At 45.1% G+C, this 25,928-nt stretch overlaps 2 long non-coding RNA genes across 3 annotated transcripts in view; both read left to right on the top strand.

Moving 5' to 3' along the window:
* The window catches only part of LOC139083262 (uncharacterized), a 93,024-nt gene that overhangs the window by 391 nt on the left and 66,705 nt on the right, over window positions 1-25,928 (top strand). The gene's annotated exons all lie outside the window — the stretch shown is intronic.
* Window positions 224-25,352, top strand: LOC139083263 (uncharacterized). Its single transcript, XR_011539842.1, has 2 exons — window positions 224-433; window positions 21,701-25,352. It is a non-coding gene; the product is annotated as an uncharacterized lncRNA (long non-coding RNA).

The following is a 25,928-nucleotide window of genomic DNA, read 5'->3' as shown; positions in this document are numbered from 1 at the left end:
GCCCGGCCTTCCCCCACCTTCCTAGCGGTTCCACGTCCCTTTCACGTTGCATTTCGTGAGCGTTTGCCATGAGCAACGCCCGCGCACGTGCTTTATCTTATCTAATCTGCACAACAGCCTTTGACATGGGAGTTGTCTCATTTGTGTATGAAAAAAAGAAAACTGAAGCTCAGAGCGTAATTTGCCCCGGTGGCCCAACCTGCGTGGGAATCTAGGGCATCTCAGTCCCCACTATGCCTTGAGGTTCCCAGTTGGCTCCCTGACCAGCAGCATTTGCAGCTTCAGGGAGCTCGCTGGAAATGCAGATGTAGGGCGTACCCCAGACCTTCCAAATGGAAACTGGAGTGGGGTGCAGGGAGGCAGTCTGTGGTCAACAAGCCCTGGATGAGTTTTAGGCGCGCTAAGGACCTCTTCCTGCACAGCCTTTTTATGGGTAAGAAAAGGGACACTGTCTTTATTGAGTGCTAACTCCATGCCAGGTGCTGGGCTTGGGCGTTTTCATAAACCTCTGATGTCTCTCCTCACCGCCCTTTCACAGCAGAGGGGATTGTAGCTCCAACTTTCTGTTAAGTCTAGAATGCTATCATTTGTATAAAATGGTACAAGATTGTATGTGCCATTTGCTTGTACCGTATATGCATAAAGTACCCCTAGAAGGAGATCAAGAAGGTGTTAACTTTGTTCTACCTCCAAGGAGAGGAGGTGGGTTGCTAAGCGGAAGGTAGGCTGCTGAGTTGGGGAGATTTTTTTTTTCTGTAAGTCTGTAAATTTTGAATTTCCACTATATGAATCAATGACTTCAAATAAAATGAAACAGTAAAAAATTACACCCAGAGCAGTATTAGAGCTGAAACCAGAATCTGAATTCAAATCTGACTGGCTGCAGATTCCGTTTGATCTATTGACCACACATGAAAAGCTTTTAAACATAAGATGCTCTATAAATTTGAAGTATTGTTACTAATAATGAAATACTAAATCATTTCTTAGAAATTTAGTTTCTATTTTAAACCTTTGAACAATGATTGTGTCTAATTCTGTTCTCTACGTGACGCATTGTATAGTACATGAAACTGTTCTTATTTTCATTACTATTAATGGCTATAAAATAACCATAAAACAGATCATAACTGTAATGCCTAGCCTCTGAGGAATATTGATGTGTAATTAATTGATAATTGCAAAGAGATTTGAACTCTTTCAGCGGAGATGAAGATGGAGAGGCAAAGTGCTGTTATCCCCGAGACTGATCATTGTGAAGAATTTTATTGGTGTATTTCTCTATCGGTTAGGTTCAACTTACAATTAAATATGTATAAATAATGCTTTTTAATTTTACACAACTTTATATCTAAAGTATATGAAGAATTTCCTGGGCTGGGAGGATGGTCATCTATTCTGCCACTCTTTATGGGAAATTGCAAAGGCAATTCAGGACTCGGTGACTTTGGGCATGTTACTTAACCTCTCTGCTTCAGTTGGCTCATCGTGGAACCAGACCATTAAAGTACTTGCCTCATGGGCTTGTGGTGAGGATAAATTGAGTCGTGGTATGCATTGCACTTGGAACAGTGTTTGGCACAATGTTAGATAAATCTTAAAAAAAAAGAAGAGATGTAATAATAAAGTTTGATGATAGCTCAGAGGAGAAAGATGTCAATGTTTGTTTTGTGCCTAGAACTTTATTGATGGAAGGAGTTGTAAAGATCCTTGAATGTTTTAAACACTTGTTCCTAGCAGTCGTAGTTGGTCCCTGAAATTAGGAAATTGTCTCTTTGTAGTGATCCTCTGAAAGCTACATTGTCCCATCCCTGCGCCTGCGAATTCTTACTGGGTGAAGGTTGAAGTTTTTCCACAGGTCCGAGGCTGGGAGCAGCAGGGATGTGCTGGGCTTGCCTGGTGAGAATGACTGTGCACATCTCTTCTCCACTGTTTTTCAGTGACAGCGTGTTGGTGGCTTGAAATTGGCCATCATGAGAATGTTTACACCCCAGGGATAGGTAAACACCACAAATCCAAGGCTTTTGCCCCTGGAGAACTTATTGTTGAACATTTATCAGCACACCACTGCCTGTAATCCCACAGCAGAAGCTCTGCTGGAACAAGCCCGGAGAAGGCAGCCAGCTTCTCAGGTTGCCCGGTGTTACACCGTGCTTGGGGACTCAGGAGTCCCTCAGTGGCCTTAGGCCAAGAAGTTTCAACAGCCTTAGTCTCCTAATCAAATCAAACGGTAAACAAGGGGTGAGTCACGAGTTAGTCCTGGGTGAGTCAGGCCAATATTGCACAAGCATTTCTAGGGGAAAGGGAGAAGCTGGGCAGCTTAGGGAACCATCCCCCGCAACCCGCCCAGGACACTAGCATCGAAAGCAAAAGGGAACTAATGAGGGAGAGGGGCACACTCTTCTCCATGGGAGGTGTCTGTGGCCCACTGTATTTCAGGAGTCAGGAACTCCACAATCTGTTTGGTTTTTAAAGACCTTTTAAAGTGCGGAATATTATAGGAAGGACTCTGCCTCTAAGGCTGTATCTAAAGCCTGTCAGTGGAGGAGATGGGAGGAGAGGGGGATTTTCCCCAGTAGAGGAAGCCATTCGTTCACTCATTCATTCATCAAACCTAGAGTAAGGGCCCATCTCAGTGATTTTCGTAGCTACATTAGAATCACAAGGAAGGCTTAAAAACCTACCTCAGGGGCTGGCTCCGTGGCCGAGTGGTTAAGTTCGCGTGCTCCGCTGCTGCTGCGGCCCAGGGTTCGGATCCTGGGTGCGGACATGGCACCACTCGTCAGGCCACGTTGAGGCGGTGTCCCACATCCCACAACTAGAAGGACCTGCAACTAAGATATACAACTGTGTACGGGGTGGGGTTTGGGGAGATAAAGCAGGAAAAAAAAAAAAACCTACCTCAATTTAGTCTGATGGAGTTTGGATGTGTGGTAGGCTGAATAATGGCCCCCCAAAAGACATCCTAATCCCTGGAAACTGACTTCACCTGACAAAAAAAAAAAGGACTTGGCAGATGAAAGCTAAGGCTTTCGAGATGGAAGATGATTTTGGATTATCAGAGTGAACCCCAAGTGTTAGCATATGTGTCCTTAGAAGAGGGAGATGGAGGAAGGTTTGACCACAGACAGAAGAGGAGTAGACCAGTGTATGGCTATAGAGGCAGAGAGTGGAGTGACGCGTCCACAAGCCAAGGATTGCCAAGGAGTGCTGGCAACAACGGAAGTGAAGAGAAAGGTGTGGAACAGATTTTCCTTTAGAGCCTTCAGAAAGAGCGTGGCCCTGCTGGCACCTTGATTTCAGACTTCTAGCCTCCAGAACTAGGAGAGAACAAATTTGTTGTTTTGAGCCACCAAGTTTGGGATAATTTGTCCCTGCAGATAATTTGTCCTAGTTCCTAGGAAACTAACACAGGGTAGGACAAGACTTATGTGGAAGTATCTTGGTAGCACTTGATATATGATTTAGCAAACATCAATTATCCATGTTAGCAATGAAGGGTCACTGCTGGTAAAGATCACAGACTCATTCAATGCTGTCCACAAGCCAGGACCTGTCCCGCAATAGGTCTGGGACCCAGGAATCTATATTTTGAAACAAAAAGAACAAAAACTCTCCTGTGATTCTTTTTTTTCCTTCCTTTTTTTGGTGCGGAAGTTGGTCCTGAGCTAACATCTGTTGCTAATCTTCCTCTTTTTTTTTTTCCCTCCCCAAAGCCCCAGCACATAGTTGTATATCCTAGTTGTAAGTCCTTCTAGTTCTTCTGTGTGGGTTGATGAGTGGTAGGTAGGTCTGCACCCAGCATCTGAACCAGTGAACCCCAAGCCACCAGAGCAGTATGTGAGAACTTAACCACTATGCCACCAGGCCAGCCCCTCTCTTGTGATTCTGATACATGGCCATTTGCAAGTCCATTCATCTGCTATGTACCAGGTATTAAGATAGACATTAGAGATGCAAAGAAGGTCAATAATAGATACATGCCCTGTCCTCAAGGAGCTTACAATCTGTCAAGGAAAAGATGCAGGAATAAGATCATTTCAGTAGAGTCTGGGAAGTCTTAAGTAGTAACAAATATTTGTTGAGCTGTTTCTTCTTGCTAAGTGGCATCTCTATATGCCACCCTTCCTGATCTGCAAAACAATTCTATGGAGAAGTTATTAATATCCCCACCTTAGAGAAGGTTTTCTAGAAGGGTAAGCAGCTTGGACTTCACCCAGCTGGTGAGGAGACAAGGAGGATGCTGGGAGGGCTGGATGCCCAGAGGGGTGTTCTGGGCATGAGCTACCTCATGAGCAAGGGCAAAAGCATGTCTGTGGGAGAGAGCCAAGCCCATCTGGGAACTGCCTGTTGTTTACTGTGAGCAGAACATGGGGCGATGGAGGGGTGGGGCAAGAGAGAAGGCAAAAAAGAAAAGTGGGGGCTTGTGCCCCCAAACCTGGGACTGGGCTAGTTCTCAGCCTAGGTGCTGCAGGGTCTCCCTCAGCAGCCTGGAAGAAGGAGGCGGGGAACCTCTGAGTTTGGCCGGAACAGTAAATGTGTGGGTGAACGTGCAATCACTGGCCCTTCCTACCGTCTTCCTACAGTCATCTCCCCAGCATGCCTGTGGCCCTCCACGCCTTAGGGTTGGTGTGCCGGAAGGGAAGTCCTCTCAGCTGTCAGGCTCTGAAATCCAAGAAATGGTGCAAAGCTTCCAATTAGTCATCAGCAATTTTCAGCTGTTTTAGGATGAAATTAAAAAAAAAAAAACTTGCATCTTAGAGCAAATCTGAGAAGAAAACGAGTTATAGGGCAACGTTGCCCCCCAGGGCAGAAGGGCAAATGAAAATAAGTGGGAAGGGATTAAGGACAAGATTCCAGTAAATAAACTACAGAACTATGTGCTGGCACTTTGCACTTTTACTCCACACAGCAACTGTGGTTTTAAAAAAACTTCTTGTTATTAAGAAAAATTAAATATATGGAAGTAGCAAATAATGTAATGAACCTCCATGCTCCTGTTCCCAACGTTGACAGTTCTCACTAATGGCCCATCTTGTCTAACCTGTACTCCCACTCTCCCTGCCAGATATATATTATTTTTATATGCCCACAACACTTTTTATTTAGAAAGTTTTAAGCCTACTGAAAAATTACAAGAATAGTATCACAAACATCCGTATCACCCAGATTCACCAATTGTTATTTTTCCAGCTTTATTGAGATACAATTGACATATAACATTGTGTAAGTTTAAGGTGTACAGTGTGTCAATTTGCTATACTTATATGTTGCAAAATGGTTACTACCATAGTATCAACTTAGATTCACCAGTTGTTAACATTTTGCTAAATTTGCTTACTTGCTTGTCTATTTCTGAGAGTGAGTTGTAGAGCAACCATATTTTAAAGTTGGGGAAACTGGAGTTTAGAGGCGTAAATAATTCCCAAGCCTCTCACTGTGTATTGAGGAGGGAGGTGGGGTTTGAACCCAGTTCTGTGTGTATCTGTTACCTCTCCTGAAAAAAAAAAAAAAAGTCAAGGCGAAGTGTTTGACACAGGAATGGCTGAGAGAAACTGAGAAACGTCTCTGAGATGTGAAGTGCCCTCCTTCAGGGCTGCTGACCCTTCTACCAGACCCAGCGCCTCTCCTCCCACAGCCTCTGAGCTGAAGGCCGTTTGTGTGATGAGGTGTCAGGAATGCTGGTACTTGGGTTTCTGGATCAGGCTGTTTAAACAGCCCCTGCAGCAAGTGGGGACCATTGGCAGGAGCCATCCTTCATCTCTGAGAGTGATTTTTCAGGAAGTGAGAGAAATTTGCTGGGAAGGGAACTGAGTCACAAGCTTCTTATAATCCTCTCCTCTTCCAGTTTTCTTTCTCGGCTTTGCTTCTCTTGAAACCCTCCCTTCTCTCTACCCTGACCTCTGTCTCGGGTTAGATTTCTACTGCTGTGTGGGCGTCTCTCTTTTGTGATCTGCTGCTGGATTCCAGGGCCAAAGCTGTTGGTCTTCATCCAGGTGGCCATGCTTCTTTCTCTTGTCTTCACCCTGCCCAGCTGACTCACATGGTTGTATCTTTGAACTCTAGACTCAAAGGTTTCTTGGCCTTCTGGACATTTCCTCCTGGCTGTCTCAGGACCCCTTCAAAGTCAGCATATCTAACAAGGAACTCATGACTTTCCTTCTCTGCCACCCAACTGCCATTTAAGACCCATTCACTCTTTCAGTTCCCTTTCATCTGCTGCCCTGTCTGAGCCAGACACTTGGGCCATCTCTGGCACTCCCCTTTTCGGAGCCACCCTCTAGCCACTGAGTTCTGGTACTTTCCCCTCTCTCTCAGTTCTTTCCCTTCATCTCTGTTGCCCTACTCTGATCCAAGACCAGCCCTTCCTCCCTGGACTCCCCCTCCCGTCCAATCTCCAGAGCCGACCCATCTCCCCGTCAGAATGCAAACCTGACCTTGTCAAATGCAAGTCTAATCTAGTCACCCAGCTCTCTCCCTTCCCGGAGTTTAAGGCCCTTCAGTGACCTCCTATTGCTCTTTGGCTGTAGATCCAAGTCCCCCAAATGAACAAGGCTCACGAGGCAGCTCCCACCCTGCCCCCCTCCCCTCTGGGCTCCAGCCACGTGACCTTGCAGTCCCGGCTCACCTCGGAGCCTCCGACAGCCTCTCCCCTCTGCCCAAGCACTCCCACCCGACACCTGCCAACTCCTGCTCTTCCTTGAATCTTGGCTCCTTCATCTGTTCTCAGGGACGCTACCCTGCTCCCTGGGAGGCCGGTTCTCCCATTGTGTACACTCCCAGCACTTCCTCAGGTGTGCTCTTTTATTCACTTCCTCACCTAGACCCTAAGGTCTGCGGACAGGGACCGTGTCTTCCCTCGCTGATCCTCGTATCCTAACTGTGGTGCCGGGCACATAGCAGGCACTGAATAAATATTTGTTGAATGAATGAAAGAATAAATACTGAGTAACAGTGCTCAGTTCTGAGGAGCAATGTTAATAACCAATTAGCACCGTTACTGCCATCTGGTGGTGACTGATGTTATAGGGATGGGCCCATTCTCAGTGACTGCCCTGCACAGTTGGCGAGATCTGTCGCTGTACTCCGGGCACAGAAGGGAATCAATACATGACCGATAGATAACGGTTGAGTGTGTGCCTTGTTTCAAGTATTGTAGGCACGTCACAACACTGCCTCCTTGACACCTGAGCACAGGGAGTGTAAACTGCCTTTCCAAGGCCATGTGCTAAGAAGGAGACCCATAATTCGATCCCAGGATACCGACCCTGTGTTTACTGCTCGCTTTAATGGCAGAAAACATTTTGTAACTGGAGAGGGTACTACGGGGCTCCTCGAATGTCAATAAGATGTCTGAATCCCTGGAGGGCTGCTCATCTGCTCCAGCCGAGCACTGTGCAAGCTCTTGTTTGGGCGGCCCCAGGACAACTGGATACGCAGTACTTCTGGATGGTCCACAGACCATCTTTCTTGGCATATGTTCCCTAGGTTTTTTGATTTTGTGGCCTGGAAAACTTTGGCCGTCAAGTTTCTACAAAGTTTCAGGTCTTTTATGGAGTAAATTGTCTATCAGTCTTCAGAAAGTACATTTGAGATTTCCGGTAAAAATTAATTACATGTACACCAGCCACCTCAAATATTTTTTTTTTTAAAGATTGGCACCTGAGCTAACAACTGTTGCCAACCTTTTTTTGCTTTTTCTCCCCAAATCCCCCCAGTACATAGTTGTATATTCTAGTTGTAGGTCCTTTTAGTTGTGGCATGTGGGACACCGCCTCAGCATGACCTGACAAGTGGTGCCATGTCCGCGTGCGGGATCCAAACCAGGGAAACTCTGGGCCACAAAGTGGAGCGCACGAACTTCTTAACCACTCGGCCACGGGGCCAGACCTTCAAGTATTTTTTTTGAAACAAGGTAGAACTTACATAAAATGTATGAAACAGTTGTACCTTGTTTTTTTTCTTTAACGTTTTTCTTTCCTGTGAGAAAGATTAGCCTTGAGCTAACATCTGCTGCCAATCCTCCTCTTTTTGCTGAGGAAGACTGGCCCTGAGCTAACATCCGTGCCCATCTTCCTCTACTTTATATGTGGGATGCCTAGCACAGCATGGCTTGCCAAGCAGTGCCATGTCTACACCTGGGATCCGAGCCAGCGAACCCGGGCTGCTGAAGTGGAATGTGCGCACTCAACCGCTGCGCCACCGGCCGCCAGCAGGCTGGCCCCACTTGCATCTTGTTTTATGTTCATGACAAGTTTATGTGAGTAAATTTTTTCGGGGGAGGTAAATTTGATAATATTTTCTATGTTGAGTAAATTAAAAGGAGGCAGACTGTTAACTTTAATCGTGAAGTCAGGTGGAGGAGTAAGAAGCATGCACTTAAATTCGCCACCTGTGGTGAATTCTGTTCTAGAGAAATGCTTTTATTTATTTATTTATTTATTTAGAGGAAGGTTAGGCCTGAGCTAACTGCCGCCAATCCTCCTCTTTTTGCTGAGGAAGGCTGGCCCTGAGCTAACATCCGTGCCCATCTTCCTCTACTTTATACATGGGATGCCTACCACAGCACGGCGTGCCAGTCAGTGCCATGTTCGCACCGGGATCTGAACCGGCAAACCCCAGGCCACCGAGAAGCGGAACGTGCGAACTTAACTGCTGTGCCACCGGGCAGCCCCCGAGAAATGCTTTTAAACTTGAACTTGCATAGGAATCACGGGGGCTTGTGAACACATAGATGGCTGGGCTCACCCCCAGAATTTCTGATTCAGCAGGGCTGGGAGAGGGCCTGAGAATTTGCATTTTAACCAGCTCCCAGGTGAAGCTGATGTGGCCGGTCCAGAGATCACACTTGAAAATTCGAGAGCAGTGAATTATCCCCAATTTACTGCAGTCTATTTCCTGCTCCCTGTCTTTTTCTGGACAGGTCAGGGTTCACCCAGCCTCACTGCTCCTCTTCCCCCTTTGGCTGAAAGCCGCGTCCTTCTGGGAACCCTTTGCAGCGTCAGTCCCTATGGCTCACGTCTTGTCCAGCTGATTTGGCGGTGGTTGGTGAACCTGGGCCTGGCTCTTCCTCATACTCTGGAGGACCTCACCAAAAATCCTCTACCATGGCCTGCCGAGAGGTCTCAGGCTAGTGGCCACTGCAGGTCTCTGTGGTCTGACCACGTTGGCCCACCTGGTGGTTTTGGAAACATCTGGGTCTGGCTGTGCAGGTGTGTGCCTGGGAGACCCTGGGTGAAGGCTGTCATCATTTCTTGCCAGGGTTGTGGTCTCCATCTCCTGCTCTGGCCTGCTGCCCGGCTCCCTCTGCTCTAGCCTCCATGCAAAGCCAGAGTCCTCCTAACACACAGGTAGGGGGTTGATGTGCTGCATAAACCTTTCAGAATCTTTATTTGTTCTTACAGAATAAAATCCCCTCTTTAGCAAGGCACCTGGGACCTTTTTTTTTTTAAAGGAAGATTAGCCCTGAGCTAACTACTGCCAATCCTCCTCTTTTTGCCGAGGAATACTGGCCCTGAGCTAACATCCATGCCCATCTTCCTCTACTTGGTACGTGGGACGCCTACCACAGCATGGCTTTTGCCAAACGGTGCTGTGTCCGCACTCTGGATCCGAACCGGCGAACCCCGGGCCGCTGAGAAGCAGAACATGTGAATTTAACTGCTGCGCCGCTGGGTTGGTCCCAACCTGAAACCTTTTTCTCTGGCCCTACTCGCCTCTCCATCGTCTTCTCTCTGGTGAGGCATTTTGATTTTCACATCCTGAGCTTTCTGCCTAGAACATCCTCGTGTTATTTCTTTGCTTATTTAATTCCTTTTAATCTTTCTTAGCCTAAGGATAAGTCCTTACATAACTCTCTGTGTGATTCTGGCACATCTAAGTTTATGGAATGAACAAATGCATGAATGAATAAATGACTAAATAAGAATACAGAAAATGGGTTTTTAAAAATTGCGGTAAGGGGCTGGCCCCGTGGCCGAGTGGTTAAGTTTGCGCGCTCCGCTGCAGGCGGCCCAGTGTTTCGTTGGTTCGAATCCTGGGTGCGGACATGGCACTGCTCATCAAACCACGCTGAGGCAGCGTCCCACATGCCACAACTAGAAGAACCCACAACGAAGAATATACAACTATGTACCGGGAGCTTTGGGGAGAAAAAAGGAAAAAATAAAATCTTTAAAAAAAAAATAAAAAAATAAAAAATAAAAATTGCGGTAAAATACACGTTACATAAAATTTACCATCTTAAGCATTTTTTTGGTGTACAGTTAAGTGGCATTAAGTATATTCACATTGTTGCACAGCCATCACCACTGTCTCCAGAACATTATTCAACTTGTGAAACAAACTCTGGACCCATTAACCACTGGCTCCCTATTTCCCTGTCCCCCCCAGGCCCTGGCGACCACCCTTCTGATTTCTGTCTCTCTGAAGCTCTAGATGCTCCATCTCAGTGGAATCATACAGGATCTATTTCGCTTACAGGGCTTATTTCACTTAGCATAATGTCCTCAAGCTTCCACGTTGTTGCTTGTGTCAGAATCTCCTCCCCTTTATGGTTGAAGAATGTTCTATTAGACCACTTGTTGTTTATCCTTTCATACAGAGAATGGGTTTTTGTCCAGGAGTTTAATATTCAGCTTTGTATGAAATAGCAAAAGAGGGGGCCGGCCCTGTGGCCGAGTGGTTAGGGTCGTGCGCTCCGATTTGGCAGCCCAGGGTTTCACTGGTTTGGATCCTGGGCATGGACATGGCACTGCTCATCAAGCCGTGCTGAGGCAGCATCCCACATGCCACAACTGGAAGGACCCACAACTAAAAAAAAATATACAACCATGGACCGGGGGGCTTTGGGGAGAAAAAGGAAAAAAAATAAAATCTTTAACAAAAAAAGAAGAAATGGCAAAAGACTGGAAGCCATCTCAATGTCCGCGTGTAGGGGTCAGTGATACAAAACAGGCCTATCCTTCCAGTGGGATCCAGTGTAGCATCGATCGAGTGGGGCCTCTCCATCTGCACTGAGATGGAACACTCACCAAAACAGAATATTAAGGTATTGACAACTGTGTAGACCTGTTTTACCTTTGGTATATGACCAAAAAAAAAAAAAAAATCCCCAAACAACAACTAGGGGCTGGGTATAGAGGTACATGCTTTCCCTAGTTCCCAGAGGCTGCCCCTGGGGGAGGGAACCACAGGATGTCGTTTTCTCTCTGTGTTCTTTTGTATCTTTTGTACCAGGCATTGCATATTTCCTATTGAAAAAAATGTTGGAAAGAATGCAAATACCCTGTCCAGAGGGAGAAGTGATTAATTTCCTGCAGATCTTACACAGGGAGCGATGCTTTGTGCTTACAATTACTTATTAAATCAAGTCAGCAAGAAAGGCCTAAATTTAATTAAACTTGGTTGGTTAATTCTCTTGCCGCTCAGTAAAGATTAGCCACAGATCTGATTCTTTGACCACCCCGGGGATTTTTAATAACCGCAGCTTATCAACAGGATAGCGATCAGATATGTGCAGTACCCAGAAATTGACCTGAAAAAGCTCCAGCCAGGTGAACTGAAGGACAGAGCGTGGGCTTTATCCACCGGGCCTCTCAGTCGCTGTTCAAGTGCAGGCTTTTGAGTGGCTCCTCCTTGACAGCAGTCTAAAGCAGCTGGGAAAACTGCGTTCAGATGAATTTGATGACCTTGTCAGAATAAATGCTTATGTCTCAGCGCAAAGAGGCCGGTGTCTCCAGATCAGGGGTGATGGACGGGCCTTCCCATAGGATGAATGTTTGTTGATTACTGAAGCATCTGAGTGAGCCACGGTCGTTTGGGTTACGGTCTCTCGTCAGTGCCAGTAGCGATGGAAGAGTATCTGGCCATCTTTCAGCTGCGTCTCACCCCATTAAAAGCTGTGAGATTATCAGATCCCCTCTCAGAAGACAGTAAAATCATGCTGGCACATTAACACCATGACAGACGTGCCCTGGACATTTGTCATCAGTGACAAATAATTTTTCTGTTTCAAATATTCCAGTTTAATAAACAGGTAATCATAATGTTCCTGACTTCTGAAGAAATCTGCTTGGAAATTCTACTGTGTAATCAATGGAGCTAGAATGACCCTGGGGAACGGCTCATGTTTCTGTAGCTCCTTCTTACCTCTCCTCACTCCTCATTGTCCTCTAAACGCCCTGCTCATCAGGCACTGAAGCTGTTCAGGATGTGGTCCTATCCCATCTCTCTGTCTTCATTTCTTCACACCCCGCACCTTTCATAGTAGCTCCTCCAGCTTCCTAAACCATGCTGAGCTTTCTGAGCACACTGCAGTTTCTTATTTCTGACCTTTGTGCTGTTCTGTCTCAAATGCTAGAATGTTCTTCCTTGCTCTGCTTTGCCCAAGCAGCTCTTTCTCCAGAGCCCTGCTGAGGTGTGACTTCTTCCTGGGTGTTCCTTGCCATTCTTGGTGAGGGCAAGCATCCCTCCAAGGGCTTTCATGGCTCCTCTCATGGCCGTTTGGGTGCTGTGCCTCCCCCCTGCATTGTAATTGCTTGTTTATGTTTGCTGGACTTTGAGCTCCTCTGGGGAGTGGATCTCAGACTCCTCCGGGGCATCGGCCTCACCTGGAGGGCGTGTTAAGGCTCAGCGTGCTGGGCCCAGAGTTCCTGATTCAGTAGGTGAGGAGTGGAGCCTGAGAAGGTCATTTCTTCAGAAGCTCCCAGTTGATGCTGATGATGCTGGTCTGGGGGGCTGCGCCGCGAGGACCCCCGCTCTGGGGCAAGGACCGGGTTTGCCTTCTTCATCTCTGTATCCCTGGGATCTGGGCCGTCTTGGTAGTTGATAGTCAGGAGGTACCCGTTAGTGTTGAACGAATGAGTGCCGTCGAAGAGGGTTATCGTGGGTCCTGTGGACCCCAGGTGTTTCCATAATATGCAGAGGGAAATCTGAATGCTTTCAGAAGATTGATGATGAAAGTAGTGGGGGAAGAGGCAGGGCCTGGCACGCAGGAAGAGCTCAGTAAGTGCATGGAATAGAGGAGGGAGGGGTGTGGGTAAGGTGTGGGGAGGTTGAGGGGGAAGCGAGGAGGCATGAGAGGTGGGAGGTAGATGCTTCTTAGCTTCACAAGTTGGGGCTTAACATATTAATTTTGTGACATTCTTATTTTCTAACCTAAACCTTTTAAGGTTGTAAACTTCCATCTAAATGATATTTTTGTTGTATCCCACATGTCTCAGAATGTAGTCGTTTTGTTATGGTTCACTTCTAAATATTTTGAGATTTCTTTTATGATTTCTTCTTCGATCCATGAGTTATTTAGAAGTGTATCCTAAATTTCAAATCTTGGGGTTTTTCTTGTTACCTTTATGTAATTGTTGACTGCATTGTGGTCAGAGGAGGTGGTCTGTATGTTGTCAATCTTGACTTTTTTTTGAGCTAGCCTTACAGGCTTAGTAGGGGGTTGCCTTTGTAAATATTCCACGTGTGCTTGAAAACAACACACATTCCCCATTTGCTGGGTCCTGGGTGCCATGTGTGTCCACTGGGCCAAACTTGCTAATGATGCTGTCTTTATTCTTAGGATTCTTACCGTTTCTTTGTCAGCTCCATCTATCCATTATTGAGAGAGAAGGGTTAGAATCTCCCCCTTTGGTGGTGCATTTATCAAGTTCTCCTTGCAGCTGTGTGAATTTTTGCTTTATATGTTAAGTGCATACCAAGTTAGACTCATCTCTTTCTGATGGGTAAGACCTTTTATTGTTGTGTAGTTGGGTTGTCATCTCTTTGTTTACAGCCTGTCTTGTCTGATAATACAGCAATATCAGCTTCCTTTTAGTTAGTATTGGCCTGCCATATTATTTTCTTTCTTAAGACTTTTGACCTTTCTGTGTCTTTCCTTCCTTTGGTCTGTCTCTCTCTGTTTTTTTTTTTCGCTGAGGAAGACTAGCCCTCAGCTGACATCCGTGCTAGTCTTCCTCTATTTTTCAACGTGTGGGTCGCCAGCACAGCATGGCTGCTAACAGAGTGGAGTAGATCCACACTCAGAACTGAACCTGGGCCGCTGAAGTGGAGGGCACTGAACTTAACCACTAGGCCACTGGGGTTGGCCTTGTCTGTCTCTTTTGAGGGAGATGACTTCTTTTTAAAATAGCAGGTAAAACTATATATTTTTTTACTTTTTAAAAAATCCAGTCTGAAAAATCATTGTCTTTTAATGGAAAGTTTTGTCCTTTAAGTTTATTATAATTATTGATTTATTCAGATTCATTTCTACCACCTTATTATATTCTACTGTATTTCTCCTGCTTGCTCCCCCCTCACTACCATCTACCCTTCTTGCCTTCTATTGGATGATAGATGGTTTTTGTTGTTGTTGTTGTTTTAAAGATTGGCACCTGAGCTAACACCTGTTGCCAATCTTTTTTTTTCCCCTGCTTTTTCTCCCCAAATGCCCCCGAGTATATAGTTGTATATATATTTTAGTTGTGGGCTCTTCTAGCTGTGGCATGTGGGACGCCCCCTCAGCGTGGCCTGACAAGTGGTACCATGTCTGCGCCCAAGATCCGAACCAGTGAAACCCTGGGCCACTGAAGCTGAGCATGCAAACTTAAGCACTTGGCCACAGGGCTGCCCCGATGGTTTTGTTTTTCCCTTATTCTAGTACTCCCCTGCCCCCAGTATTTTGGATATTTTGTGTCTATATAAAAATATGTATTCTTTGAGTGGTTACCCTAGATGTTTTGATGTACATACTAAACAAAATTTAAAGTTAATCAGCCTCTTATTTTCCTTCAGCCACAAAGATCTTAGAATGCCTGAGATCAGCATCTTCAAACTGGAGCACCGTGCATGCACGTTCTCCAAAGTGTATGGGGACTGTTTTAAGGGAATCAATTTCCAGACCTGCTGTTTTCATGTGCACCCTTTTCTAAAACTGATTTTCCTGGGCACTCCTTTGAGATGAAAGTGCAGGGTTTCCTTTCCTATTTCTTCTTGCATAATCCCCATTTTCTCACCTCTTGCCTGTCCTGAATTTGACTCTGGCACATTGCCCTAGGTGTATAGACCTTTAAGGTACCAACAAAGGGTTGACTCAAAAATGTCAGCGGTAAGTTTGGAATAGTGAATGACCGTAATGGTTGGGTAACAAAAACGTTCGCAAGTTAATTGGTTTTCATTTATTTGAATAATTTTGGTGCTAGATCACGTTGTTGAGAGTTTAGCTACACTACTCCATAATATTACTGTTTCAGCATACATTTTGTGTGGCCAAACAGCCTGCAGGGGTAGCCCCTCCCTAGACAACTTTATCCCCTCCCTAGTTACCAGCCGTGCTCTCTGCCTGCACCTTGACGTCCCGTCCCCATGTGGCCTCTCCATGTACCTCCTCCAGGATCTGTGAGTAATAAACGTCTCTATTTCAATTACCCTGTGGTATTTTGTTGAACAGAAGCTCACCATCCAACACCCGGGGGGCTCTGCTTAACAAACGTTGATTTAACAAAGTCTCAACAGTCATATAAATCAGAAGTTCAAAGCATTGAATGGCGTTACTTTAACAGACATCCTTCCATTTCCAACTGCTTACTTCTGTGAGCAAGGTTTCTCAGTGCTTGCATCTGTACAAACCCAAATCAGAAATGGAATTGATGCTGAACCTTTCTCATGCTGGTGATTATTAATATTCATCCATGACTGCATGAATTAATTGGAAATAAAACAGTCCCATCCGTTTTGTTAGTAGATACATTAAAAAAAATTTTTACTTTATATACTTAAAAATTATATGTCAAAACTGTCTATCTAGAGGCTGGCCTGGTGGTGCAGCGGTTAAGTTTGCACGTTCCGCTTCTCGGTGGCCCGGGGTGCGCCGGTTTGGATCCTGGGTGCAGACATGGCACCGCTTGGCAAAAACCATGCTGTGGTAGGCATCCCACATATAAAGCAGAGGAAGATGGGCATGGATGTTAGCTCAGGGCCAGTCTTCCTCAGCAAAAGGAGGAGGATTGGCAGCAGTTAGCTCAGGGCTAATCTTCCTTAAAAAAAAAAAAAAAGTGTATCTATATTGCTTTGATCTGTTGTGCACTAATCATAATTGTAATGCTAACTCAAGCTGGTGGGATTTTTTTTTTTTTAACACTTAGCCTTATACAAGAAATAAAAATGTTCAATTTATATTCATATTTTTGCTGCTGAACAGTCAGAGTGATCTATAAAAGACTTTCAAGAATATAAATTGTTACATTAGACTCCAATTCTATGGGAGAAGTGGCAGAGAAATAATCATTCAAGGGATAAAGGAAAGATGTAAAGTAAGAAAGAGGCAGCCTCTGACATCTGGGGGCTAGCCTGACACTGAGAGCTTGGCCTCAGTGTTGTTAGAAGCTAGCCTGGCTCTCACAGCCAGGCTGCGGTGTTCTCCCAGGCAATCCGATGCTCTCACAGTACACCAACCTCAGACAGGGTCACTCTGTGACCATGGTGATGTGAGCCAAAAAGAGAAACAGGACCCATTTATAACCTTCTCTAGACATAGGCAAGAGCGAGGTCACTGTGCAAACCAAGATCCTGCTAAACATCCCCATGCAGGACACACCCTAGGGAGGCCATCATGATTCCTGCCCCCTAGAGTCCAGACCTCTGTGTAAGCCTCTCCCCTTGAGTGGGAGGGACCTGTGACTTCCCTCTAACAAACTGAATCTGATAAAGGCGATGGGGTATTATTCCCATAATTAGTTGACATTATATGGCATAGCTGAATTTGCCATATAATACAGATGTAATTAAGGTCCCTAATCAGTTGATTGTTTTTGTTAAGGAATCATTGTTTTCATTTTGATATAGTTGGAGAACAAATCAAAGGAAATAGTTCACCATCTTTATATGGAATGGGTTTGCATGAATCTTTCAGAGGAAAGAGTAGTCTGACAAATAGGCAGGATAAGCAGAGGGGGAGGTCTGAGTATTAAAATCCTTTGCTCACTCAAGGGGTTAGAGCAGAATCTAGGTTTTAAAAATGCTGAAAGAACTAGGTTCCATTTGAACAGCAGAATAAGCAATGCATAACCTTGGGAAGATGGATCCTTCCCCAGTCAAGCCTCCAAATGAGAATACAGCCCAGCTAGCACCTGGATTCCAGCCCTGAGAGATCCTGAGCAAGGGACCCCGTTAGACCATGCCCCAATCTGACCTTCAGGCATTGTGAGATAATAAATGGTACTGATTTAAGTTCCTAAATTGGTGGTAATTTGTATAAAGCAATAGAAAACTAATATAATTCTGCTCTCCCAGCTACTATGAGTGATTGCTTCTCTGCCAATTAAAGCTTTAGCGTTCTCTATTCTTCCCTCCTTCCAGCTAAGATTTACTTAGGCCAATATAGAATTCCCCCTGCTTCCTGACCTCATCTATTCCAGAGCAAAGCCCTGCTTCCTTGAATTCTCCCTGAAAGTACCTAACACAAGCCCAAATACTATGAGTCCTTATTAATACCCTGGCACTGAGATGCCCTATGGTTCCCCATGGTAAGTGTTCTCCCTTATTGCAATGAGTCAGTAAACTCAACTTTGTTGCTTGTCATCTTTGGCCGGAGGACATTGACAAAAGTTTTTGCTTTTTGAAGAAGAGCTCACTCATGTATTTCTTAAAAGGCTAATGATGGGTATCCACTCATTATATTTAGATTCTACTGGATATGTTTGAAAGAGTGGTGTAACAATTTTATTTAAAAATACCACAATTTTAATATATTGGAAATTATATAGTTTGCAACTATTTAATTGGGAAATGAAAAAATTTGCATGCTAACTTTAAAATTTGTGAAGAGACGCACAGATTTACAAAATTCTTTTAGGGAGGACACTTTCTGTTCAGAAATGTTTGAAGACCCCTGCTTTGTATCACTCTTCTCCCACTCTATATCCTCTTGCTGTCCATGATTTCAGTTTTGAATCCCAGTGTTGAGATCAAGGGTCTGAGGGCTCCCACCAGTGCCTGAGATCTAAGTCTTCAGAGGGGATGGCAGTGTGAAAATTCCTAGAGAGGCTGTATCTGTGCCCAGTTCCTGCCAGCCTGCTGGAGGACCAAGGCCCCACTGTGGCACAAACACAGCAGGGCTCAAGAATCTGAATGAATCATATGAGCAAGAATAAGAGGCATCACAGGGATAAACAGTGTGGACTGATGATCGAGGGGACTTCCTAATACTTGGTTGCTGCACGTGAGCCACGACCATCACAAAATGGAGGTGGAGGGTGGGATAAAGGATCAGAGGATAGTATGGTAGGAGGCCCAGTAATGTCTGAATTTCTGGCCAATCCAAATGGATAGCATTAGAGACAGATTTAAATTGGTTGAACAAAAGTAAAGAGTTGCTAAATTTCTTACACACCTGAGTTTATGGTTGCAGATTCACACCTGCTACATGTGGAACATTTTGCCTACACTTTCATTGGGTTCCTTGATGATTGGAAGCCTGCTCAAGGAATGTGGGTCAATCCTATAACCTTATTTCAGTGACAGACTATCAAAATGGATTCACTTCTAAGAGGGTACCTAGCATAGCAATGGAATAATATAGTGTAGAGAGAAGTAATAATGTGTTTGAATGTGAGTGGGCATAATGTTACCACTCAAATTGGGGTTAAAAGTCTGTATGAGTCACTGGGAGCTCGTCACCAACAAGCTGGGTCTTGGGCTGCCAGGACCAGGCCGCTTCCTATTGACCTTTGGCTGACAGATGCAGAAGGATTTGTTCTTTTCACTGAGGCGCATGGACTTGGTGAAACTCACTGTCATTTTCCAAACGCGAATAAAATTTTCACCCCTGGCCCCTGAGTGAAGTAGCAGCAGTGGAAGAAGCGCCGAGCCGTGGTTATGAATCCTGGCTCCATCACTTTCCAGTGGAGACACTCGGGGAAGCTGACACTTGAGGTTTCTCCAGTGTAAAGTGGGGCTAATTATACAGGACTATGGGTTTTACAAAGTTGTGATAAATCAGAAATTTTTGTTCCATGTACTTGGTTGAAACCAAGAGCCGCTGGGTCTGCTCCTACTACTTGTGGTGGGGGGGGGGGGGGTAGGGAAGGAGGATAGAGAAGGGCCTGCCCATCTTGAGTTGGAACACTGTGGGTCTTTGGCCATCCAGGGGCCTTTGATGGCTGCAGTGCAAGTGACACCCCATCCCGGAGTTGCACAAGGCATACAGTTCAAAAGGTTTGCCTGTCTTGATGGAAGGATATGTAAATCTGACTCAGTTCACAGCCTCTCTTAACAGTTCAATTGAAATTGCATCTAATTTAGGCTCATTCATAATCGTCATTGATGTAGGTAACTGCAAATGTGGAGGAGCCCACCACAAGGCCTGATAATTACTTCACAATGAAAACCCAACTGTAGGAACCTCATGGTTGCTATGACAACCATGAGAGAAGCCCGGTTGCCCAGGTTACCCATGTTACCAGATGTCGCTGGTGCTTGAGTCTTCGCTTTGAATGAGCCTCAGGAGCATAATGGGGAAAGGCCATGGGAACTGTATGAGTCTGAATGAAAGAGTCTCCTTGCGCCCACAGGCGTCTCTGATATCCATCCCTTTGCTTTCCTCGCCCTGATGGGTTCATGAAGAGTTTATCTCATTACAGGACCATTAAGTTGTCATATGGAGCCAGAGAGTCCTAAAATGACCCCTTCTCTAAAAGCTTTTCTTTTTTTTTTGAGGAAGATTAGCCCTGAGCTAACTGCTGCCAATCCTCCTCTTTTCGCTGAGGAAGGCTGGCCCTGAGCTAGCATCGTGCCCATTTTCCTCTCCTTTTATATGTGGGACGCCTACCACAGCATGGCATGCCAACCGGTGCCATGTCCACACCTGGGATCCGAACCGGCGAACCCTGGGCCGCTGAAGCGGAATGTGCGAACTTAACCGTTGTGCCACCGGGCGGGCCCCTAATTCTTTGTTAAATTTTTAAAATATGTGGTTCAAGTCTCAAAAAATACAAAAAGGATATGGAGAAATTCTCCTTCCTATCCTTGCCCCTCATCTACCCACTTCTGATCTTGCCCCGAAGGTATTTTTTATGTCTACTTACAAAATGCAAAATGTATTTTTTCTTTTTATGCAAAAGAATATATATAATACACACAAAAGAATAATATATACTCTGCTCTGCACCTTCCTTTTTTTCCTTAATATATCTTGAAATTGTGTCATTTCAATCCATAAAGTGCTTCCTCAATCTTTTCCAGTGCAAAGTACTGCATTAGATGGATGTGCCAAATGCATTCAACTAGTCCCTATTAATGGGCATTTAGGTTGTTTCCAGGACTTTGCTGTCACAAAGAAGGTTGCAATGGCTAGTCTTACATTTTGCGTGTGTGAGTTATCTGTAGAGGAATTTCTAGATGTGGAATAGCTGGGTGTATGGATTTGTCATTTTAAATTGCCCTGCATGGATCTTGTACTGATTTGCATTCCCCCCACCGTCTACATCAGGCTGTTTCCCCAAAGCCTCACAGAGTGTGTTTTGTCAAACTTTTGGGTTTTTGCCAATCTGTAGGTGAGAAATGGTATCTCAGTAGGGTTAAAGTCTGCATTTTTTGGTTACGTGTTTAATTTTACTGATCTATTCATATGCTTTGCCTGTTTTTCTCTTGGGTTGTTGGTTTTTTTCTTAGGGGGAGCTCTTAATATATTGGGGAGATTAGCCCTTTGTGATATGTTCCAAATTTCTTTTTCTTCCAATTTGTCATTGACGTTTGACTCTGATGGTAGAGCGTAATGGATCAGAGCACAGGCTCTGGGGCCAGGCTCTCCAGGTTCAGAGTCCAGCTCTGCCAATAGGCTGTGTGACTTGGGAAATTAGCTTCTTTGTGCTTCATTTTCCTCATCTATAAAATGGGGACAATAGTACCAACCTCATAAGGTTTTTGTGGATGAAATAAAGATATTTGAAGTGTTCATAACCATGCTCTATATAGGACATAGTAAATTCTATGTCTGATATTTGTTATTATTTAAGTTATTTTTATGGTTCCTGGATTTTGTGTCCTAGTTAGGAAGGTCTTAAGAAGCTTTCCCTGTGCCCTCCTTTGACTGTCCATGATTTTTTCACATACTTCTCTCAGAGAAGCAGTGTAGCTGAGTGGTTATGAGTGCTAGTTTTTGAGTCAGACAAACTTTTATTTTTTTTTGGTGAGGAAGATTGGCCCTGAGCTAACGTCTGTTGCCAATCTTCTTCTTTTTGCTTGAGGAAGACTGTTGCTGAGCTAACATCTGTGCCAATCTCCTCTATTTTATGTGGGACACCACCACAGTGTGGCTTGATGAGTGGTGCTAGGTCCATGCCTGGGATCTGAATCTGCAAACCCTGGGCCACCGAAGCAGAACACATGAACTTAGCCACTTTGCCACTGGGCTGGCCCCAAAGTCAGACAAACTTGAGTTTCAGTGGCAGCTCTAGCATTTACTAGCTAAGTGACCTTGATCAAGTCATTTCACCTCCCTAAATGTGGATTAAAATGACGCCCACTCACAAGGTGGCAGTGGGAATTGGGATTGTGGCTGGTACATCGTGAGTGTGCATGTAAAATAAATGGTGGCCATTGCTTCTCTTAGCATAGTGCTAGCCACACTTCAGACTATTTAATTTTACTTCTGTGTCTTCCCAGCAGGCTGTGAGTTCTCTAAGGGCACTGACTATCTCTTGTTTTGTCTCCCCAGAGATCCATACAGAAGGGGTTTGCCAGATGCTGGTTGATGAGTGAACAGAGAAACAAGCTCAAAGCACTTTAGAGGTCGCTTAGCTTGGATCGTCCCTGGCAGTTTACAGAGGAGAAAACAGAGGCAGAGTGATTTGCCCGGGGTCAGAGTCAGGATGCAACCTGGAGGTTTTGACTTCTGTCCAAGGCTCTTTCCACCCCCTCAAAGGGCAGCAGCTGGGTGGAGGAGGGAACCCTGCCTCCCTTGATGCCATGTTGGCCCTAGGCTAGGAAGGGCAGTGTTCAGTGTCCCTCACAGCAGACGTCTCTGCCAATCACTGAGCATCAAGATCTTCTGTTCCAGCTTCTGAAGCTTCGTTCATTTTCCTTGTTCATGGTAGAACTTCAAAAAAAAAAAAGAAAGTGTGTGGGATTGAATTGAATCGAGTTGAATTTCTCTGGGCCTTGATTGCTCCATCTGTAAAACGGGAGCGATCCTTCATTTATTCACTCGTTCATTGAACAAATGTTTGTAGAGCCTATGTGGATCCTGTCTGGGCCTACAGTGGACACTGAGGCTGCAAAGATGGCCATAGTGAGAGCTCTGCACACACACAGCTCGGAGAACCTCAACGATCCGTCAACAACGCCTGATCTTTTTTCGCTTGCTGGGGCCTGCACGGGAGCAGGGACACGGGACTTGGGAGAACACAGCTGAGGGCCTGTTTGTTTGGCTTGGGACAGAGATAAAGAAAGTTCACAGGGGACGTGGCCTTTGAGCTGCCTTCTGAAGGATAACTAGGTGCGTGGGGTTTATTGGCCTTGCTGCTCTTTAGAGATTGCTCTTGGCTGACGATGCCCTTTGTATGACAGGCCTTGTTGGGAGCAGGTGCAGAGATTATTTCAGAGCTCGAGGTTTGTGCTGCTTTAATGTGATGATGCTTCCTCTGGCCAAGCCCTTGCAATCCCTATTTCGACTCCTGCCCCTAGTGTGGGGTTGCCAGACTTAGCAAATAAAAATACAAGACTCTAGTCCAGTTAGAACTTCAGATAATATTTGCATGAGACATTCTTGTACCAAAAATTTATTTGTTGTTTATCTGAAATTCTGCTTTGACTGGGACACCTGTATTTTATCTAGCAAACCTACCCCAGTAGCACATGCCACCAAAATCTCGCTGCTGGAGTCCCTTTTCCCCAGCCGGCTGCCTTCTTGCGCAGAGAACATTCAGGATGGCTGAAGCCCTGACACTTTCCTCAGCACCACTGGCCCATGGGAAAGCTTACACATCTTCGTCACTTCAGACGGCGAGAGAGGAGGCTACCTCGTGGCTGCTTTCTCTTCTCTCCCATCCCGGAAACTCCAACCAACCCTCCTGTTTCCTGCCTCCCCAACCCCCCCACCACTTTCAGCATTCTCTGGATGGGAAGCACACATCAGCGTCTGTTTGCAGACAGACCTCAGACTCTAGGGGACGTGCGTTACACTTTCCCAAGAATGCTCAGGCTTTGGCAATATAAGAGAAAAGCCCATAAGCTGGTGTAATAACATAAGGTGGTAAGCATACACGTGTTTCCCAGCTCTGTCTGCTGAGAGGGCATGGGAGAGTGACACCCAGTAGCAATGAGCATACTCTAAGCCCACATCTTAGTTTCTAAATACCACTCGCCAATAAAAGGAACTAGGACTCCTTGAAAAAATGGCTGATTCCAGGATTGGGGCAGGGAAGATGCAAGATGAGCCTGGAGCATCTTGTAATAACAAAGAAATGGCCTCCAAACAAAACTAAAAACACAAAATGGATGAGGGGGCCGGCCCCGTGGCGGAGTGGTTGAGTTCGTGTGCCCTGCTTTCGAGGCCTGGCTTTTCGTAGTTTCGGATCCTGGGTGCAGACATGGCACTGCTCATCAAGCCATGCTGAGGTGGTGTCCCACATGCCACAACCAGAAGGTCCTACAACTAGAACATACAACTGTATACTGGGGGCCTTTGGGGAGGAGAAAAAGAAAAAAAAGAAGAAAATTGGCAGCAGATGTTAGCTCAGGTGCCAATCTTTAAAAAGAAAGAAAAGATGGGGACATGTCCAAAGGACCTAGGAGGCAATCTGAAAGCTCCCAATGGCCAAATCTGGAACAATTTGAGCAAGAAAATAAATAATGCTAGTATTAGATTATAACTCAAAGAAGATAAATATCCATCAGCCTATACAGATGTAAACAAATGATTGAATGACTAAATAGGAGAGAGAAAGAAATCTTCCATACAGAATAATTCCAAACAATATATGTAGATATCTCTCCTGCTAGGAGGTGGAACTTAATTTTTCTCTCCTTGAGTGTGGGCTGGACGTGGTGACTCACTTTCAAACAGCTGAGTGTGGGGAAATAACAGCTTTACCAGTGAAGAAGCCTGGCTGACACCCCCTTAAGCAGGTGATCAAGGCTAACATCACCAGTGGTACATCATGGTGACATCACATACTCCTGATATGATGCAGTGAGAATGGCGCTTCACTTCTGTGATATTCTTCCCCCAAACTCTTAAATCCAGTCTATCATGAGAAAACATCAGACAAAATCCAATGCAGGGACATTCTACAAAATGGCTGACCAGTATTCTTCAAGGGGTCAAGGTTATAAAAAGCCAGAGGAAAGACTGAGAAAGTCGCTGGTTAGAGACGACTGAGGAGACACGGTGACTAAATGCAGTGTGGCATCCTGGATGGGATCCTGGGATGAAGAAAGGACGTTAGTGGAAAAGCTGGAGAAATCCATGGTAACAGTAATGTTGGTTTCCGAATCTTGAGAAATGACCACAGTAATGTAAGATGTTAACCTTAGGAGAAGCTGGATGGGAGTATATGGGAACTTATTATCTTAATCAATTAAGATAATATCTTAATTAATATCTTATATTATCTTTGCAACTTTCCCATGTCTGATATGATTCCAAAATAAAAAAGCAAAACAAACAAGTAAGCAAAAACCATAAGGTGGTTTAAACACATAAGGTTTTATTTTCTTTCATGTAAATGAAGTCCAGGGGTAAGCAGTCCATGGTGGCTCCATGATCATCAAGGATCTGGGCTTCTTGTATATTTCTATGCTGCCGTCTTTAAGCACTTCATGTTATGGTCCAGGATGGCTGCCAGAACTCCAAACTTCCTGTCTACATCCCAGGCAGCAGTAAGGAGGAAGGAGAAAGGACAAAGAAAGATAAGAATTCTTTTAGTTGACTCATTTCCCATTCAGGAGCTTTCCCAGAACCCCCAGACAACGTTTCCACTTCCACCGTGTCGGCCTGGACATATCTAGTTGCAAAGGAGGCTGGGAAATGTAATCTTTTTCTTGGTGCATTGTGCACTGAGTAAAACAAAAGATCTGTTGCTAGGGAAGAACTGTATACTGCTTAGGCATCTGGTCGTCATTGAGCTTTCTGTTTCTGTGCATCAGGTGGCCTGTGACTTTCTCAGCTCACTTGTGCCTGGAGGAAGGCAGACAGTCTCCCTTGAAGGCACCTCCTGTCTCTATGACCATTCTCTTGGCTTGGAGAAGGGGAAACTCACAATATTTCCCACCAGGCTGACGACTCACCTCCCTTTATAGATCTCTCCATAATAAACTTCAGTTTTTGGCTTCTATTGGCTGGCTGGAGATAAGCATTGAAGGACAGTTTGTCTACTTTTTAGTAAGCTCTGTGGGTAATCTCCGAGTCCTCTGCTTTGGGACTGTAGGTAAAATTGTGGGGTAGCAGGAAAAGCCTATTCAACATCCTGTTATCCAGGTTTCACTGAGAAGAGAAGGGGGAGAAGAAAGACCAACAGGCCGTGCATCTTGTATGATCTCATGGTAGGACAAACTGTTACCTCGCTCTCTTCCAGAATGTAATTTGGCAGATATATCCAAAGTCTTCGAAACATTCGTACCCCTGTAATATAACCTTCTAGAAACTGGCATCTATTTCAAGGAAGTAATCTGAATACAAGGAATAAAAAATTGCTCGAAGGTATTTATTTCAGTGTTATTTATAATGTGAGAAAATAGGAACCAATTTAAAGTAAATGACGCGTCTTTTACTAGATGGATTTCATGTAGCCAATAAAAATAATGTTCATTATGATTTAAAGATAACATGGAGGGGCCGGCCCAGTGGCGCAGTGGTTAAGTGTGCACATTCCGCTTCAGCGGCCTGGGGTTCGCCAGTTCAGATCCCGGGTGTGGACATGGCACCGCCTGGCATGCCATGCTGT

The sequence above is a fragment of the Equus przewalskii genome, chromosome 1 (genome assembly GCF_037783145.1).
Source record: "Equus przewalskii isolate Varuska chromosome 1, EquPr2, whole genome shotgun sequence".
Taxonomy (NCBI): domain Eukaryota; kingdom Metazoa; phylum Chordata; class Mammalia; order Perissodactyla; family Equidae; genus Equus; species Equus przewalskii.
The sequence above is the reverse complement of the archived record's forward strand: the minus strand, read 5'-3'. Positions and strand labels throughout refer to the sequence as shown.